This window comes from Temnothorax curvispinosus, unplaced genomic scaffold (assembly GCF_003070985.1).
Source record: "Temnothorax curvispinosus isolate PA1 unplaced genomic scaffold, ASM307098v1 QBEX01009885.1, whole genome shotgun sequence".
Taxonomy (NCBI): Eukaryota; Metazoa; Arthropoda; class Insecta; order Hymenoptera; family Formicidae; genus Temnothorax; species Temnothorax curvispinosus.
This window is the reverse complement of record NW_020219665.1, coordinates 931,532-951,167: the sequence shown is the minus strand read 5'-3', so window position 1 is coordinate 951,167 and position 19,636 is coordinate 931,532. Positions and strand designations below refer to the sequence as shown.

General features: G+C 42.2%; 1 protein-coding gene and 1 long non-coding RNA gene across 23 annotated transcripts in view; one reads left to right on the top strand and one right to left on the bottom strand.

Annotated features, from left to right (window-relative positions):
- The window catches only part of LOC112459525, a 70,461-nt gene extending 61,698 nt beyond the window's left edge, over positions 1–8,763 (bottom strand). The window contains exon 1 of the long non-coding RNA XR_003041332.1: positions 8,045–8,763. This is a non-coding gene — a long non-coding RNA (uncharacterized LOC112459525). The remainder of the gene's footprint in view (positions 1–8,044) is intronic.
- The window catches only part of LOC112459522 (forkhead box protein P1-like), a 288,209-nt gene that overhangs the window by 148,741 nt on the left and 119,832 nt on the right, over positions 1–19,636 (top strand). The gene's annotated exons all lie outside the window — the stretch shown is intronic.

The window sequence follows — 19,636 nt, the reverse complement described above, 5'->3', positions numbered from 1 at the left end:
TCTCTCTCTCTCTCTCTCTCTCTCTCTCTCTCTCTCTCTCTCTCTCTCTTCCGCGCGCGCCAATCTTATCTGCTTAAAATCAAATTCTTGCATGAGACTTTTGCGCTGCGAGGCATGAAGTGTCCTGCTTTTGACTCCAGATTGCATGGCCGTTCGACGGAGAGGTTTGCGGGAACTAAAGCGATGAAAAAATGATTTCGGGAAATTTAACTCCAGATACTGCGAAAAGGCGACGAGATTTAATGATGCGATAAAGTGAGAGAGAGAGACAGAAATGTGTGGCGAGCAGGGTAAACAGCGATCTCTGCTAAACTATACTAGAGCTATAATGAATTTTCTTAATAGCAGCAAAATTTCTTGATAACAATTAAAGTTCAGTAATTTGGCGTGTTACGATATTTTGCCCTTCGCGCGAGTTTGCATAATTTGGGCCGCGAAATTTCAAGGTTTACCGTGCCGAGTGAGTATTCCGCGCGTCTCAATATAGCCGAAATTTCCGGCAGAAGAACGTTGATTCTCTCTCTCACACCGCCCTCATAATCTCAGCCACGCCTGTGTAGTAATATGAATCGCGGCAAAAATCAGAACCGGGGGGGTGGCTCTTAGCGCGTCGCCCGTAGCAGCCCCTGGGTTTTAAGATATGCAGAGCACAACGCACGCTTTCCTAGCGAGACTATTTTAATACGAATGAGGGTGGGAGGATCAGACGAAATGCGCGCGCGATGGTGCGGCGGCCGGGCCGGCTCGGAAGATCTACTTCTTGATTACAGAACTTTTTACCTAATTACATAACATTGTTACCATTTACAAAGTCGCGTCGAGTCTGCGCCGGCTGACTACTAATTAGAATCCTCGATTAGCACCCGCGGCGACATCGTATTCCATTTCGATAAGTCTCGCGACATTTTCGCCGGTTTCTCGTAATAAAAGGGGTTGCGAGAGACCGCGCGATAGGGTGATTTTTAATATTGCCACGCCGGTAATAATACATAATTGAATGCGTCATGTTTGGAATGTATAATGTTTTTCTATCCAAGTAAATGAAGATGCAGATAATTTGAAAACAATCAATACTGTAAAAATTGTAACAATCGCGCTTATATGAAATTTATATTACTATTTAGTTGTAAGTTTTCGTACAATTTTCTGTCAGATATTATGAGATATTCTTATAACAAATCTCTTCATTTGTATCCTGCCATCGAGACGTGCTATTTTTACAAGAAAATGTGAGGTCGCAAAAAATATATATATATATATGTGACACATGACTGACAAACTACCTTCGGGCGATAAAAATTTGAATCCCATTTTTCACAGACGTTCGCAAATAATTAGATATACCGAATCGCGCCAGACTAGCGCGTCGGAATTCAAAGGTCTTTCGAAAGAGTCGAATTTATCCCCGAGACTTAAGGTTCTTATCGAAAAGATGTAAGGGTCGTGGAAAGATAGTCATGCGCGAGGGACGAGCTCTCCCGACGATGCAGACATTAAGACGTCTGGTCCTCGACCTCCGGCTTACCGCCCCGCGCCAACCCCTTGGCGAGCGGGCGCGCGGCTCGCCCCCTTTAGACGACGGGAGGTTTACCCCGTCTTCATTGTCCTCTAATTCTCATCTGATCCTCACATTACGTAATTTTCTCTTTATTATTTTATAATTCCCCGGGTCTCGGAGCCCCGGGCCCGCGCCGCGCTCATCCGACTTCAGGTCCGCGCACGAACTCATCCCCCGCAACGCATACTAATGCACCCTGCATTTATTAATTATTCCGTGCTAGTTACCCCGTCGCTTCTCGTCTCGCCGTCGCAATGATAGATTAAACCACCTAGATTCGGGAAGCCCCGCGATGCGAATCCCGCTCGTCACCGTGATGATACGTGCTCGGAAATTTTTTCCTTCCGCCGAATCGATAGAGGCCGGAGTATTCGCTCGCTCTGCTTCTCAGTTCATCACAATACCCAAATTACGAATTACGGATAACAATGAAAATTTCGTTCGACACATTAGGGGTATTCAAATAAGTTAAAGTTTAACGGTTTGACAGGTTATGCCTGGTTAAAGTCGAGTAAAAAGTTAATTAATTAACTTTGGGCGCGCTACTCTTTAAGGTTATGCAAAATACATAAGTGACACATTAACCTATCACATTAATCTTTGGGTTAAAAGTGTAAAAATTAACTTTTTACCCGACTTTAACCCGACATAACCTGTCAAACCGTTAAACTCTAACTTATTTGAATACCCCTATTGTTAATTGCATCTGTCAAAATTATAAATATGTTATTTACGATTTTATTGTTACGTTTTGAAATTTTTATTTTTATAGATAAAGATTAATTGTAAGATAAAAAATATATATTCCGAGTCAAATCGCGCTTTCAAGTTAAAGAAAATTCGCTTTCTTAAGATATGTTGCTTACAATCTGCATCTTAACTCTATTAGAAATTACCTTAGAATTTACTAGAAATTATCCTTTGAATTTACTTTGAAAAGGATTCGCTGATGTTAGTTGCTAAGACGCTGCAGGGTGAATATCATTCACGGCGTCCGAGAATTCATGGTAAAACGTGCCGTCTCTGAATAGAAATCAAGCGGCGATCGAGCGACTTTTGACGAGCTCCTAAAACCCAGTTCGCCGTACTTCGTACGTGATATTTGAAGATACAAGCGCGACTACCCTACGGGGGGAACATCCCCCAAGATCTTTAACTCCGCGGGTCCTGAAGGGCTCCGGGCATTCCCACTTGGTATGCACGGAGAACAGCCATTCATCTCCCGATCTCCGGCATAGTCTCGACCTCCGGATATAAATTAGCTTTTGTTTAGCATTCAATGCGAGGCGCCTTTTCCGACGCGTCGGACCGATCTACCCGCCGCGCAACCCCCGTGATTAGGCATCCACCTGACCAGCAATCCGCTGCAATTAATGTAGCCACCTGCCTCTCGGTTAAAGCCAATTAAACGTTTGCGATTGCCGTGAAAAGAAATTGCTCCTCGGATGTTAAAAGGGAATTTAATTCTCGAGGGTGCAATCGGGATCGAGACGCGAAAAATTCCCGCTCCAATGTGTTTCGGTAGGATAGATAGGAGGATTAGAGAGAAGCGACCGCGACGCTAAACTAGATTAAATGAGTTTCTATATTTTTGGTTGGAGCACGTATATCATTACGTGAAACTTTACAGAAGAGAAAGAGTTTGGCAACTTTATGAAATAAAGTATAGGACAGAAAACTGTGTAATATTAAAAGAGAGAGAAAGAGAGAGAGGGACACAAATATTAATTATAAATAAAATAAAATTTATTAGATAAATATATTTTGTTAATAAAAGTTTGTTATAAAATCTCAAGATATTTTATTTTAAAATGAGAAGTCGATTTATTATATTTGTTAAGTCTATAGTTATTGATAAGTTATTCATAAAACAAGAGCGGAGTACTATTTAACACTTTTTACAATTTAATTTGCATTTCTAAATATAACAAAATTAGAATTTTTGAACGGCATTCTTCGAAAACTTTCTTATGCCGGCGCTCAGAACATTCCCTTTAGGGCTGCTATTCTTAATATTCCATGGCACACCCCAGTAAAGAAGGGCGTCCAATAATCATACATCCCCTTCAAGACTCAGTATCTTGCCACCTTTTCATAACAGACATAATTATTAATATTAAAATATTAAGGCAATTATTTAACTTGTAAAAACTGTACATTGTAACTAAAAATTATTATCGGCTTTTTCGTATTAATATATTTCGTTTTCGGCCGACTATATTAAAATTATCGTGAAGTTTGTTACAACGATTCTCAATTATAAAGAACTTCGTTATATTTCAAGAATTTCCATTGAATTCCAAAAAAGATCATCCCGTGTCTCAACTCCACCTTCTGTTGCGAATTTCGAGAAAGACAACTATTTCCGCCGTCGGAATATTCTGCCTGTAAATCCGCGCTATTTTTAACCTTCAATTACATCAAGATAGACATTTTCTTCGTGCTGTCTTGAAGTTGCTCTCGCGAGAGGAAGCCTGTTGATTCTGACACCGGTAAATCCGCCGGATGGAAAACATCGTCTAGCCGGCGTTGAACTTTCTCGATACACAAGGCAACATAGCAACACAACACGGTAAAGCACAACAAGTGGGGGGGATGCTGGGGGTGGAAAGCCCGATAGATATACAGCCACCCGGTGGCAGAGAGGCGCGCGTCGCCTGCGCCACGTGCTTTTCACCCCTCCTCGGTGTTTCTCTCCACCTCTCCCCTTTCTCCGTCTGTCTTCCTCTCTTTCGCTCGCTCTAAACAACCCCTCTACCTACTGATCGGCCGACCGTATACACCCCTGTCATTCCCCGCCCGTGGGAAACGCAGCCTCACCCGCGATACACCACGTGGCCGCTGCAACAGTTTCTACGCGGCGCGTTGCAGACACGATAATTGCGATAAAAGTAAAATTCTGATTGTGTGACAATTAGCTTCTTTATTTATTATTTATTTTTTATTTACAAGTCAGTAATATATTGGCGTTTATTATAACCTGCAACGCGCGTAAATAGTTAAACAGAAAACATTTTTATAAAAGTGTGGTATGTTAACGAGCTACGTGTAGTATTTTGTGTGATTCATGATTCGCGAAAACATTAAATCAAAGTTTACAAGAATCAATGTTATGAACAGGTTGTTTATTTCGTTTGAATAAATATCGCGATTGCTACATTATAAGACAATAACTTATAAAATATGTATGATTTAAATTATATGTGTAACCCTAGTATAGTTCTTTGAACAGCCATCCGTCGTTATTCATAAATAAGCGTAGTAGCTCGTTATTATTGATTAGGGACGGATAAAAACGCGCAACGGAAGGAACGTGAATAACGCGTTCCAGAAGAGCTTTCAGGCGCAGCGAAATGTTATACAGTGCCTGCAGGGTTTGGTTTTGCGGGTGCTTACCCCGGACTAACCTGGGGCAAACGGCATGGCAGGCAGGCGAGGCGAGGCGGTCGGAGCCAAGTTAGGTCTCTCTAACAACGTAACCGAAACGTGCAACCTTGTAAATAGATGTCTGGAACGTGCCAGGGAGCTCGCGCGCTCGCTAGCTCGCTACATACTCGGGCAAGAAGGGTACAACGTCGCGGGGAAGTTCGCGCTGAGCTGAGCGAGCCACCACCCGGGCTCCGGTCGTTGTTGTACCACGTCGTATATACCCAGCTTCTTACGTGCACACGCATGCACGCCGGTAATTAGTGTCTTAATGAACCCGCGCCGCGGGTAAGGAGCTGCGCAAATAATTGCCAGCGTGCGCGATCTCTCCCGAACACGAGCAGCACGCTTCCCTCGGCGCCGCCGGGTCTCGGATGCGGCGGGGGGGAAACGGGGGGGGAGGGGTTCCGAGCCCGCGGGGAGGAGGCGGAGGCACGGAGAGTTTTTAAGTATGATTGCGTGCGCGCGGAATAGTGGAGCATTAATTCAATGTAACTCCGCGCCGCGTGCGAATGTGCGAACGCGCCGTGTCGATTCGTCGCGCGAGTGCCATGCCATCATGCCGCCGCGTGGCATTATGACGTTTTAATGCGACGAAATTGCACGTTGAGAGTTGGGCGTGTATGCGTGTGCAATAACGCGGCGCGTTTACCGCCGATCGCATGCAAAGCGGATTATACCTCGGATTATGAATGTAATATGTGTTTACTGTTTCGTAGGTAAACGGAGCTGCGTGCTCCTACAAGTGAAGTATTCGTGATTGAAGTATTGAACTATTTACATCGTGAAGATGAAAAACATACTTGATCGTATTTATAAATTAAACTTTTTGTTATATAAGCACAAGAATAATGATTTTTCTTCTGTTTCCAATTTGAGGTATTTTTTAACAGAATTTTAAGCTCAGGTTATATGCCAAGGTATTTACTGCTAGAAAAGCTGAAGATAGACTGTGAGAGAATGTCTGTGAAAGTTTTAATCAAATTTTTTAAAAACATATCTTTATAAAAATTGTACTCTCTCTTGAAATTAAATTAATATCGATTTACCTATTATGATTCGTTACTATTTTTATTGTTACTCAGAGTAAGCAGAAAAACAAGATGGAAAAAATTTGACATTTTGTATATATGTATCTCTATAAATAATAAATTAACGACAGTGACGTTGCAACTGAAACTTTGATTCGCCGAACGACAATGATAACTGCGATAACGGTGCTTTCGGATCGTGATTAAGATTGATCCAATTTTAATCGACGTCGTAAACGGCGTCTTAATGCCCTTTTCCGTTGTTTGCGACCCGATTCGATAAGGCAAACGGATTCCACGCGCAAAAGTTGATATTTTTAACGATACTTGGATTTCTTTTCGACGCGGAGAAACACAATGAAAGAATATTTACTATTTTTACTGTGCGTTAAGTGCAAAGTCTGACGTAGGTCCGGCCACTAATACACCGCTCTTATTCGACTTGGAACGACTTTTTACTTTACGACGGACGATTTGAATTTTATATACTGCGATATTTGAATTACGATGCGACATAAAATACGATCGTCTCACAATCGGTGCGCGTGTGCGTTCGACTCACGCGTTTTTCCGAGGACATCGATTCAATACGAGGTAACATTCGTAGATATTAATTTTGACGCCGTTTTGTTATATTTATTGTTAAAGATACAATGCACAGTAACACGATTTATCTTAAGATGCTACCTCCACACAGAAAAAGAATGATGTATGAACAGCATCAGTGTAATTGAGATAAAACCTATTGATGTAACATCAATTAATTGATGAACAAAATACATCAGATAATTGTTTTAATAATTTAAATATTTGGTGCAATATCCAATTGAATTAACTATTTATGTTTGTGGCAGCCCGTGACGTCGACGTTTAATTGAAGCAACTTCAATTTTTTTCCGTGTATATTTGATTTACTTAAAATATTTTAGCTATTATACCGTTACATTACGATTTGTAGGGAAATAAGCGCAATTCATAGTTACAATTTGAAAATAGGGAACTTAAGTCTATTTATTTAAGGAGAACAAATTACCGAAATTATCGAAAATGCACGACATTGATATCAACGTCACGCGTGCGCTTTATTCCAGATACATGCACATCGTTAAAAATAAACGCGGCGGCATGTGTCGCGTGATGTCTTCGCACATGTAAGTACCATTTCATTTTTACGCGACACATCGCGATTTTTGTTCGCGACGGCGGTGCTCGTTACGAGTGTCAAGTCCCCGAGGATAAGGAATGTCGGCGATCTAGCAGAAACGCGTATTGATCCTTCCATTTACCGCGTATATCCTCGCTTTATGTTCTCCTGTACTCTATTCACTCGCTATTTTCACGGTTTCTGATTTTTCGCTCGCTCCTTCTTTCTCTCCCATCTTTTACTTAGCCAGTAGCGGTACAAAAGTCGAGATTGATGATCTGAGAAAATCTGAATATAGACAGCCAATCCCAAGCCTTTCCTCAGGTGGTTCCATGCTTGATTTATTCCGCTCTTTTTTATTTTGTCTTTTACTACGCGATGAGTATAAACATTTATTCCGTCTCGATTTCTCTCTACTTTGAATTTCGATCAAATGTGAGATTTTGTTTCAAGAAAAGGGACAATTTATGCGACTAATTTTGAAAATGACAACATAAACAATCGTATTAGCTACATATTGGACAAAATTAAAATTTCTATAGCTAAAATTGTAGCTGAGTACCCTGACATTCATTCATTGTACAGATCTTACGCTTGCACACATACATAGAGAATAAATTAAAGATGCGGGTTATTTCTCCAAACAGCGTTTGATGCCGCTGATTTTTATTCTCTTAGAAGAGTGATTACGTGATAAACGTAATTGGCACAATCTTCCTTTCCCTTCCTTTTTAATAAATCTCGAGAAAGTGATAAACTGTTTTTGTAAATTTGTAAGAATTATAACAAAAATTTTCTACAGTTTCTATATGTGATAATTACCTATTGTTAACCTTGTCTTTTTTATAAAGTTTAATAGCATAACTTTTAATGAATTATACTTACTTTTCTGGATGACGGATGATGTCAAACTGAATTTTCAGATGCGTGGGAAGTCCCTCGAAAGTCCTGTCCATTTCACGATACATGTTAGCACAAGAGCAGCCTGTTTAGTCCTTCAATAGACCATCCCCCTCGCGTTCAGCAAGTTTCTCAATATCGTAAAACATATAAAATGGAAGATTGTTTGGCCGTCTAATTAATAAAAGCGAACGGATGAGCGTTAAACAGCGAGCGAACACGAGGAGACAGCCGGTTCCCCGTGAAATAATGTCGGCTACTTCCGCAGCCGCGGCGGGCTCTGATCAATACCCACGTCTTTCGTCCCTCGGTACGAGAGACGTGCACGTAGGAACATCCCGACGGTAGCTTCGCATCGGAAGGAAGTGAAAAAAAAAGAAGAGAGAAGAAAGAAGACGCGGGGGAAGCGAAGAGCGAAAGGTGGCGACGCGGAGAGAGGGGAAGAAAAGCCGAAGGATTCTGCGAGTCTGCGGTAATCGCACTTCGCCGAAGACTCTTGCTCCGTCTTTTTCCGCCCTCCTTCCCTCCATCCGTTCTTCCTCCCGTGAAACCCTATGCCGGGCCAAGGAGATGAGAGAGGCCCGAGAGGGGAATCACGTGGCCGGGACACCGACGAATATCGAGTGGGCGGATGGCCAGAGGAGAGAACGAGAGAGGAGCACTGCGCGCGCACTTTTATGTGTGCGGCTCTCCCGGCGAGAGGGCTAGACACACGGCACCCACGCTCATACTAGACGTCGAGCTCGGCGAGCATGCGTGCGATGGGCGCGTATGTGCACCAAGCACCAAGCTGCATACATGTGCAACAAGCGAGCGTAGCGGTTTAGCCAGGATACAGGCCCCAAGAGGAGACGTGAGAGACGTTAGCGGTAGAGTAGTGTTGATAGTGATGGTGGTGGTAGTGAGACGGTAGTAGCGATGGTAGTGGCGGTTGTGGCGGTGCGTCCTCGTCCTCGTCCTCTCTGCCAGCGATGCTACGCCGGTGGTGGCTAAAAAGGGTGGGAGGGAGGGAAGCAGGGAGAGCTCTCTTGGTGGAGAGAATAGAGATCCTTGATCTCCTCCTAGGCGACAGAGAGTAGGAAGGGAGAAAGAGAGAGAGAGAGAGCGAGAGAGAGGCAGAGTGAGGAACGCTCGGATGAGAAAGTCGGAGGAGCGCACACGGCGATACGCGGAGGAGAAGGAGGAAGTAGAGAGGGACACGAGAGAGAGAGAGAGAAAGAGAGAGAGAGGGAGAGTGAGAGAGCGGGCGTGTAGGCGGACCGGAGAGAGGAATTCCACGGAGGCGTGTCTTCCCCGGCGCACCAGGTGCAAAGGTGCGCGAACGCGACGTCGCCACGCCTTTTCCACGGGACCCCGACGGTGGTCCGCGACCGCACGACGTCGACAGCGACGACGAAGACGATGATGAGGATGAGGACGAGGACGAGGACGACGGCGACGATGTCGGCGGTATTATCGTGTCATCCTTGTTCGGTCCGGTACGGAGGCGCCGCATCCGTCCTGCTCGAACGTCTCACTATGCCTGGAACAACTCGCATCTCTTTCCTTCCCCCCCCCCCTCCTGTGCGACACACCACCACCGGGTACCACCATCGTACCACGCGACCTCGCTTCCTCACCCGCTCCTGTCTTACTCCGTGTGCCACCCACTACCTAGCGGGGGATACTATGTTAACGGACGGGTCGCGTCCGACCTACCACCGCCATCCCCACGTCCAGAATCCAGCTTCTGGTGTCAACGTCCCGGAGTTTCCACGGGTTTCTCTCCTGAATATGCACCTTCTACGCGCGCCGGGTCGCGTTGGAAGGAAAGGGGGGGAGGGGACGACGGGCCGGGTGGGAGGAAACGGGTAGGATGGGAGCCGGGTGGGACGGGCGGTGCAACGAGAGATTCTTTCTATCTTTCCCGATGCTCGCGACTGGAATGCGGGATGACAGTATTCGCCATCACGTAGCGCGCCCGCGCCTCGGTGCACGGTAAACAGAAATGAGGGAGGTCGCAGACGTGATCGTGATTTTCTCCTCTGGAAAGTGCAACGGCAGAGACCGGGGTGGTACCTGTTTGACGGGTGGTAGTCGATAAACTTGCTTTTTGAGAAAAGAATTTCGAGGCGTGCGGAAAGTCTTTGGGCTTCTGTATCGCTCGCGCTGCAATTCCGTCGATATCTTCTTCGTGAATTTCCAACTTTGTTTAAAAATTTAACAGGAAGTTAAGTAGTATCAAAATGTATATTATGTAAGTAAGTTATAAGCAACGTTCGCCGAATATGCAAACGTAAATATTTCTGCTTAATTAATGCTTAATTAGTTTGCAATAGATTCATATTATAACAGAAGATTATAAATCTGAATTCGGTCAAATTTGACGCTACCTTTACCGCTGACGCCACGATTTGATATATGCGGAAAATTCATTAATTTTAATTACTTTATTTGATAATGAAATTGTCATTGCAGAATTTGTCGTATGAATTTCCAAAAGCGGCGCATGCTAAATATACCAATAGCTTAGCTTTGTTACGCGAAAAGTTATATGCGTGAAAATAATCATAAAAAGTTTCTGAAATCGCATGAGATATAATTAATGTATCATCAACCATCGTACAAATTTTCATTTAAATAGCATCTAATTTTCTGACAAGAATGTACAAATATTGAATTTTGTGTGTTGAGCCTCTTAAAATTAAAATTAAAATAATTCTGACGAAAACAAATCTATCATACTAAACAAACGTTGCAACAAACACTATGCATCCACATCCGGGCATCCGTACGAAATTAATGTGATATTAATTAATTCAGCATGGTAGTAAAATGAAAATGTAGAATTAAATACGATTGCGTTTTTATATTATATTTGATTCAAATATTAGATAAATGAGCTGAGACAGGATATTTTATTAGAGTTTGTATTAATAGGCGTTCATGGAAAATGTAATATATAGTTGAAAACCGTATTTGGAACTGCATAAGATTTGAATAGCTCCAGCACAGATTCCATTTAAGAAAATATTAGAACCATTACTTACTCTGTTTCTACTCTCTATTATATCTACTTTTATAATAAAAAGAATCTTTCTAAAGTATTTTCTAAATGTGCACACTACTTTTCTATTCATTAATTAATTATTAATTATTCTAATTTTGACATATCTTTTAGATTGATCACCTATACATTCATATTTGATAAAATTCTTAATGTAGCGTTATCATTTACATTTCAAAGTCTCATCTCTCGTTTTCAATTAATGCATAAAATATTTTATCTAAAGCATTCGCTTTAAGTAAAATATATGGTTTAGCCAAAATTGCTACGAATTATCATTATGGAGATAAACATGTAACTAATTGTATATTCTGAATTCAAATGATAAAATTTTTAACTCCAGTTTCATCTTCCTTCTATTAAACAAATTCCGCTTTAAATTCGAATATTATGCTAAAATTATTAATTGTTGTTTAATATACATTCCTGGCTGATAAATCTCAGAACTCACTTGAAAATAGATAGATTTCCCTTTCAAAGTGTTATGCCCATTAAAGAATTTAACCAATTTATTGAGTCACGTGAGATGCTAAACCGGTTTTGCGGCGCAAGCGGAATTATGGAAGACAAATTCGCCAAAGAGATGTCTCTCATCCTCCGCGGAGTTTCCAATCGCGTCTCTGCCGACGGCAAGTTCGATTTCGGCGCTCCGTGCGATTCACGATGCATCGCGCCATACGCGACATTTCGCATCCTCGTAATCGTCTGTCCTCCGCCAGTTATTGCGTTCCCCCGTCGTCGTTTCGCCCGGGATCCTTCAGCATCCTTCGGGTCGGCGATCCTCCGGTGGCTCCTCTCCGCGTTCTCCTCGCCAGCGAGTGTGCCACCCTCTTCCACTCTCATCCTGCTGCCTACCTTCCTTCCGCCCAACCCCCTTTCTCTCGCGATTCCATTTCTGCGTTGTTGAACTATAACTCTCTCTAGGAAGGCAGTGGCAGCTATTACGCCGGCTCCTAAGCTATTACGGCATCTGGGAGCCTCGTTGGTGTGCTGCTCCGCAGAAACGACGGCAACCGAAGAGGTGGGCACCAGAGAAGGAAAGCTGGAGAGGTGAAAGAGACGGAAGAGAAAGAGAGAGAATGAGAGAGAGAGAGAGAGGGAGGGGAGAGTCGGGTTAGGTGAAGTGATGTATTGAGATCCCATTGTATCCACGGAATCCCCTAAGATTGCCAAACGACGCCCTCTCCCACCACCCCCGTGCCCCAGCCACCACACCTCCCTCACCCGCTTGCATAATACGTCACCGTAGAAGGCGAATCTCCGACCTACCTCGATGCCAAGCGGAAGAGGAGGCGTATATTTCTCTCCTCTGCATTCTTTTTTCTCGTCCGCTCTCCCCCCTTCGCCGCCCTTGCCGCCCTTGCGTCCACACGGACGCTCTTCTTAGATTTCTTCGCGGATGCATGCAGTATTTATGTGGGGGGAAGAGAGAAGATGGCTGACATGGAGTTAGGAGAATTCCGTCTTTCGTACTCCGAGCTCACCGTTCCTCTTATTTGCCGCGCGCAGCGTCAGATAACAGCAATATTAAAATCGAGATATTGTTTTTTAATGTTTCGCCCGAATTAAAAAGGAATATTAAAATAGATTTTTGTATTTATCCACTAATGAGCGCATTTAAAATCACCGTATATGGGGGATAAAGTTTATCTGGATTTCTTCGTACACTACATTTTACGAAAGAGAGATATGATTTCTTTTCACGAAAACTTGCGTAATGTTAACAAAATGAGCGCAACGCGCACTCCGATTTTCATATTTCTCTCTTTGTTCCGTGTCGAATTTTTCTTTCCTCCTGTGTTCTCCTCCTACGCGATTAGAACTCCACGGAATATTCATGGAGTAACGGTGAAGGCGAAAAAACAACGTCGCTACCGTCAAAATCATCGTTCTCCTCGTCGTTTCTCTGCCGCCTCTTTTCCTCCTCTCTTACTCGTTACCCCCGCCATTCTGTATACGATGCCTTTAATAATACGGCGCTGCCGCGCGCGGCCAAAGCTGCGTGCAGTATTGAGAATGGCATAATATCGGGTCGCTCTCTCTTTCTCTCTCTCTGATATTGCCAAGGTTCGCGGTGGTGGCGAAACGGCGGCGGAATGGAAAGCGGGGGAGAAAGGGCGTAAGGGAGACGAGAGACCGGGATGAGATGAGAGACGCAAAGCGCGAGACCGACAGATGCCGAGCGGGAGAAATTCAAATTTTTGCGCGGGTGCCTGGCAGTTCAGCAGCGGCGCCGTTCAATAACAACCTTTATTATTTTAACGACCTACGTCCGCGGTCTCCGCCACCTTTGTTAGGCGACCTCGTACGTGTCGGCGAGGCTGAGGAGAGCCCACCTTCGGTTCGTCGTGCCGGGATCGCATGTCTTCCGATCGATCATGACGGTCACGCGGGTTACGCCGCCGCGGCCGCGGGGTGATTACATATCTGTGTTTTCCGATCGAATCTCGAGTGAATTTTTTTCAGCCGTGAACTGGGCTACTGATATCCGGTTATTTTATCGAATGCATAAGATAAAGTTAAGCGCTGGCGGCGAAGTTAATGAAGGACACACCGCGTTCTTTTTCACAGCGAATCTTTCCGATCGTATAGTTTGGATCATTTTCAATTCAAAATTTATGAAGATCTCCGCATGCTCGAAGCTACGAACCAGCAGCGTTCTTTCATATTATTATCGTACGAACCGCCTTTTAATTCTTTCTGTTAGTCGAAGGATTTCTATATTTTTCTATCAATCTCAAAATATTCCATTGCAAGATTAGAGAGATATGTTTTAAATATGCGGTGAATCAGTTATTCAGCTCGACCAGAAGAATTCTTATAGTTCTATCCGGGAATCTTTTTAGTCTTTTCAAAGGCATATATTTATTGTCGATTCAGTGAAGCTATAAGAGACACAGAGATACATTGTAGAGGAGTATTTCAACGGTGATCATCATGTATAACAGTCAAGTGCACATGGCAAAAATCCACGATATTTCCGATGCGCATAGATCAATAAGACTCGTTTCTCCGCGTACAAGCGGAGGCAGGAAACATTTCCTGACCATATGGTACTATAATTTAGTTAAAAATAAAGCTCTTCTCGTAGCGATCGCCATGCCTCTAAACTCTGCGATCAGTTCTTTTTCTGGAAAACTACGCGCTTCAATCTTCCTGTAATATTATTGCTAGTTATAGTATATAACTATATATTTCTATTCTTATATCGCTATAATAATATTAATTCGAATTTTTTTTCTATGAAGCTCGATTCTGCATAATTGATAATTGGATATAATACTGACACATTATCATAATTAAATTTGTCACTTATCACATTATAAGCACAATTATTTTAATTAGTTCAAGCGCCCAATTTTCAATCACTTATAGGATTAGCTATTAATTTAAAAGCGTTGTGATTGAAGATTTTATTGCCACGTGGCGTGAATTATGCAAGTTGACCTGCGAAAACAAAGTATTTGAATACTCTTACAATTGCATATATATATTTGGCTGTCATTATTACATGAGAATTCTTGCATCAAGCGGCCGCGCGAGTGAACGCGGCTTTTAATTGGCAAACGGCCAATCTGCTACTCGATGTACAAACGAATACAAATATCGACGTCGCGGATGACCTGCAAATGCAATTTGCCCATCATCGTGACCACGACACGACACACGGCGGGCGTCCGGGCGGGCTTGCATGGAGGTGAGATCAATATTTGGTAAATATTTGTGACGAGTCGAAACAACGAGCTGCTGATCGAGAGATCCGAGCGCGGAATATGCGTTATAGACACGCAGATTTCATTCGGAGCGACCAAAATATCGTGTAGAGTCAATTGACATTGTCAAAAAATTTTAATTGACTCTGGCATGAATAGTTACATATGTTGATATTGGATTCTGCAATGAGAATCGATAGCGACGTGCGTGAGTAGAGTGTATTATCGCAATTGAATATTTAATGAATTTGCGTAATAAAATTCGGCTGCAAATCTATTAAAAAATGTTTTCGCGATTTAGAGGGTAGGAACATATTAGGCCTCTTTACGAAACAACTAGTTTTTTTTTGCATAAATTATTCTGCGAAATAGGTATTTAATTAAATACGCGCAGCATAAAACTTTATCACTATCATTGCGGTACAATGGGCGAAAAGTTTTATCGTATTTTCGCCAAAAACTAGAAACAAAATAAAACTTGAGACAAAATTTTCCAGCAGGAATTTCGGGAGGGACATATTTCAGGACATCGGCGCCGAAGGTTCGCTACATGAGGCAACTTCTATAGGAAATGGTTGGAAAATAGCTTCAACGTATTTGCGATGTTCCTGTAATATTTTACAATACTTACGTAATAATTTGAGTTTTAAAATTATATTGTACATTAATCTTATCACAGCTAATCCAAGTAACGGAAAAAAACGTAGGATTTACTTTGCTTCGAATACGTAATATCTACAACTTAACTCTTATATTAATTTAACCTACTTGTTAATTATCAAATTCTGTTAAATAATATTTAAAATGCTCCGGTGAAATTAGTCTTCTTGTAGAAATATCAATAGATTTTCCGTAAAATGTTTAAACAGATATCTATGCTATACGTTAATTTCGCGTGAAATCGATAAAAATACGCGTGGAGGTATATGACCGACATCATCAAAATGTCATGAAAATGTCCAATATGTCGAACGATGCTGATTACAGTGCTGGTTACCTAACCAATATAGCTATAAAAATATTCATACGTCATCGATGCTATAGGCTATAATGTCGTCTTATTGTTAGTATAACAGTCAGACATTTCAGTGACATCCATAATTTGCGATATGAATAATTTCAATTGATTTAAACCAACAGATCAGAAATATTTAACGCTTGAAAAGTTTATCAAGGTTTTTTTACATGTTTCCATTTAAAATTTTAAAAGAATAAATAACTTATAGATAATGCGTGAATGAATAATTCTGCAATGAGAATTTCTCAAGTTGCGTTCTTTTTGCTAATATTCTAATGTTATTACAGCTAACTTTATTCGATTCACAGTACTCGAATAATCGAGCGCAGCGATTGTTAACACATATCGTAAATGGAAGCGACATGTTAGAATAGATATTTTCACAGGACGGATTAGGGTTCGTCGAAAAGGTCTTAAAGCGTTACGATAAAGTTGCTATGTATATAACGATATCCCACAACATCGAACAAACACATGGCCGATGGGAATTTATTTTCCCCACTGGATTGTGATACTGGGCTAAGGTTTAGCGCGAGATACGTGAATAAACAATTCTAACATATGTTCCGTGTCACTTGTCACGCGGGTTTCGCGGGTAACCGATTGCAAAACCGGCAGCCGTGCGATTATATTTTCGCATAGTTACCGAGTTATTATTTTGCTACCACTTCTCCACGTGAGTGTTTCTTTCGAATTTATATATATTTATCGTAAAATACCGTAATTTGTAATATTATATTTATATGTAGAATAGTATATTTTATCGCTTGCTAAATTACATTGATCTGAATGTTTTATTTTACGATAAAATAAATTCACTTGTGCCAACGGAATAAATGAAAAACAGTTTTGGATAAAAAACACGTAATAATTTTGCCGAAGATAAACCTGATATTTTATTGAAATAATCAAATATTATCTATCTATCTTAATATGCCGCTTGTTTTGGCTATGAAATGTAGGATTAAGAAAATTATCGCGATAACATAATAAAGTAAAATCAACAACTTGAAACGCACACTTTAATTTTTATTAACTTTGTCTGTTGAAAAATTGGTAACTAGTATACGAAATTTCCTTGTCGATCGAAGGTCTCGGTTTTTCACATAGTTGCAAATCAGGCCGCATCAATTTCGCCGGGCTACCGCGCCAGCGAACGAGGAATATCGTCGATATCGGTAGAGAGGACACCTAGGAGTCTTTGGGCTGCAGGATATGAAGCTAGGCGAGCGAAAGCGCAACTCCTCGGAAAGTTCGCGCTCACGGAAGCGGCACGATAAAGCCGTCAATTTTCACCCTCAATACCGTTTGTCTCCGGGAAAGAAAGAGGAGCGAGCGCGACGGGAGGGCGGGTCAAGAGAGAGGGAAAGCCCGCGTCGGAAGGCGGGAGACATTTATTACGACTTTAACTGGACTTTGTGTTTATTCAACGACTGTTGCTCTCGCTTACTGTCTCCCGTCGGCCCTACTCGAAGTTCCGCAACACCGGGGCGGACTTCGGGTGTACTCTCCAACAACCTCTCTACCCAGCAGCGCGAAATTCCCGGCACGTAGGAGAGCGACCGTCCGACTCCGTCGCTTCAACCCCTGTCACGCGAGCCACCCTTCGCGAGAGAATCTTTCACTTTATACGCCGTGGACAGCGATCTCGTTGCCTTCGATCCGTCTCTCATCCATATAGCGTCTTGCGTTCTTCTGAATATCATTTCGTAGCCGTCTACTTCTATCGTCCTTTACTCTTGTCAGATATGGACCTTTTCCCGATGTATGATCTTTTCCCCGATCACGTTTCAAGCGACCGTCTTTGAAGAGGAACTTTATAAAACTCTGATTTCACGTTGTTTCGCGATTAAAAATGTTTTTCAAATTTCTAAAAAATGTACAGAAAGGCAGATTGAAACGAAATTGTGCAATTCAGATTTGCGTTCTAAAAGTAGATTTTTTTCACAATTAAACAATAATATTTTTGCAGGAAGAATTTAATTATTGCACGATGTATAAAATGCACTTTTTTCTTTTTTAAATCAAAATAAATCATTTTTCTTGCTTTATCCGTTTAAATTTCCATTTCTTCGGGTTTTTCAATTTGCTTTGGATAGCTACCTAGTCTCGTCAGGAGAATCGATGGATTCTAAAAGAGCTATCTTTGCTCATTCGTTTTTCCTATGTTTAAGCTCTGTTCACAAATTCTTAATCTCGCGACTTTTTCTAATTTAACGCGGCAGAGCTTCGGGAATACTTATTTTCTCACGAAGACCCTGTCTCCTAATATAATTTTTTTTTATAGAAATTGATAAGATATTAATCTCTATATACATAGAGGAAGTATATAGAGCAATACCCAAATGACGACTAGACTTATGGCTTCTGCACACAGGACGCGGAAAGGCTTGCCGCGCGGAAAGAAGTGACGCGGTAGCCAATAAACTTTTGGTTCTTACGGAAAAGCAACACGTTGATTGGCTACCGCGTCACTTCTTGCCGCGCGGCAAGCGTTTCCGCGTCCTGTGTCCAGAAGCCATTGTAAATCCGTTTTCTGAAATCATTTCATTTCACTTTTATATTTTACATCCTCGAATTATATCTTCCTTACATTTCTCAATTATGCGATATTTTTGGAACGTAACATTACAAAATTGAACAAATATTTAAATTTTTTATTCAACAATCGTAAACTTCCGTGTTGCACACGCAGGAAAATCGTCATATTCTGTTTTCGTTTCGCGATCCCTCCCGCTGGCGCGAAGATTCGCGACGCGTGACACATCGAGCGGAAGAAACGGGTGCAACTTCGAAAGCTCGACGTCCCGCGACGTCGGGTCGGAGCGCGCGCGAGAAGCAAAGTAAAGACAATCGCGTACAATTGGCACATGAAATTTAAAGGAGGGGTGACTCGTCGTCGTACGGGTGGAAAGGCCCGGCCGGCGCGGCGGCTCACTCAATACACCCGCGGTGTTCGAGCCCTTATTCTTTTCTCGTCCTTCCGCCTCGCTGGAAATTTACATTTCCTCCCTGCCGCTGCCTGGAACTGTCTGTTTATCCCGCTTCTTTTAAAGAGTCGCTGGTGGCTATGCTTCCTGTTCTCTACCCGCCAGCCCTAGTACTCCTGTAAATCTCCCTTTCGCGCCGCCAAACCCTCTTCGAGATGCCGCCCTTCGAGGAACCCGCAGCACCTCATCTCGCGCGCTATACACAGAGACAATCCTCCATTTACGGGGGCAGATTACGCTTCGTTGGCCGATAATCGAAAATATGCCATCGAATAACGCTCCGGAATTATTTGTAGCCTCCTTCGACTGCGCCTTTCTTCTCGCGATGAGAGACAATCGGCCTCTCGGAAGAGAGGGTCGGGTGATCGTGAAGGGTCGAGCTAGTTGACGGGACGAATTTTTTAAATATTTTCAGTTGTACAGCGATTTAAATTAGAAGGAATTTTTATTTCGCTGACTGCAGGATTATAAACCAGCTCCAATGCAAAATACTATATTGTTGCTTAATTTCGAAATTATTGTAGAAATAATGATGCTTTGTGCAAGCTACAAACGAGCGTTATTAATTTTTACAATTTAATTAAAATTTGTACCAAACAATTATATATAGCTAGTTTCATTATATGTTACTACAGATTTTATGTTAATTTGTCAAAAATAGATATGCTTATTTGTAATATGATAAATATTATTATAGAAATAGATCGTTAATTGCGCGAGCTTTAATTTACTAATAAATTTTCAGTGTAAAATAACGGTGCCCACCGCACAAAGTTGCACAAACTCTCGCCGCATGACGGCGCCGGATCG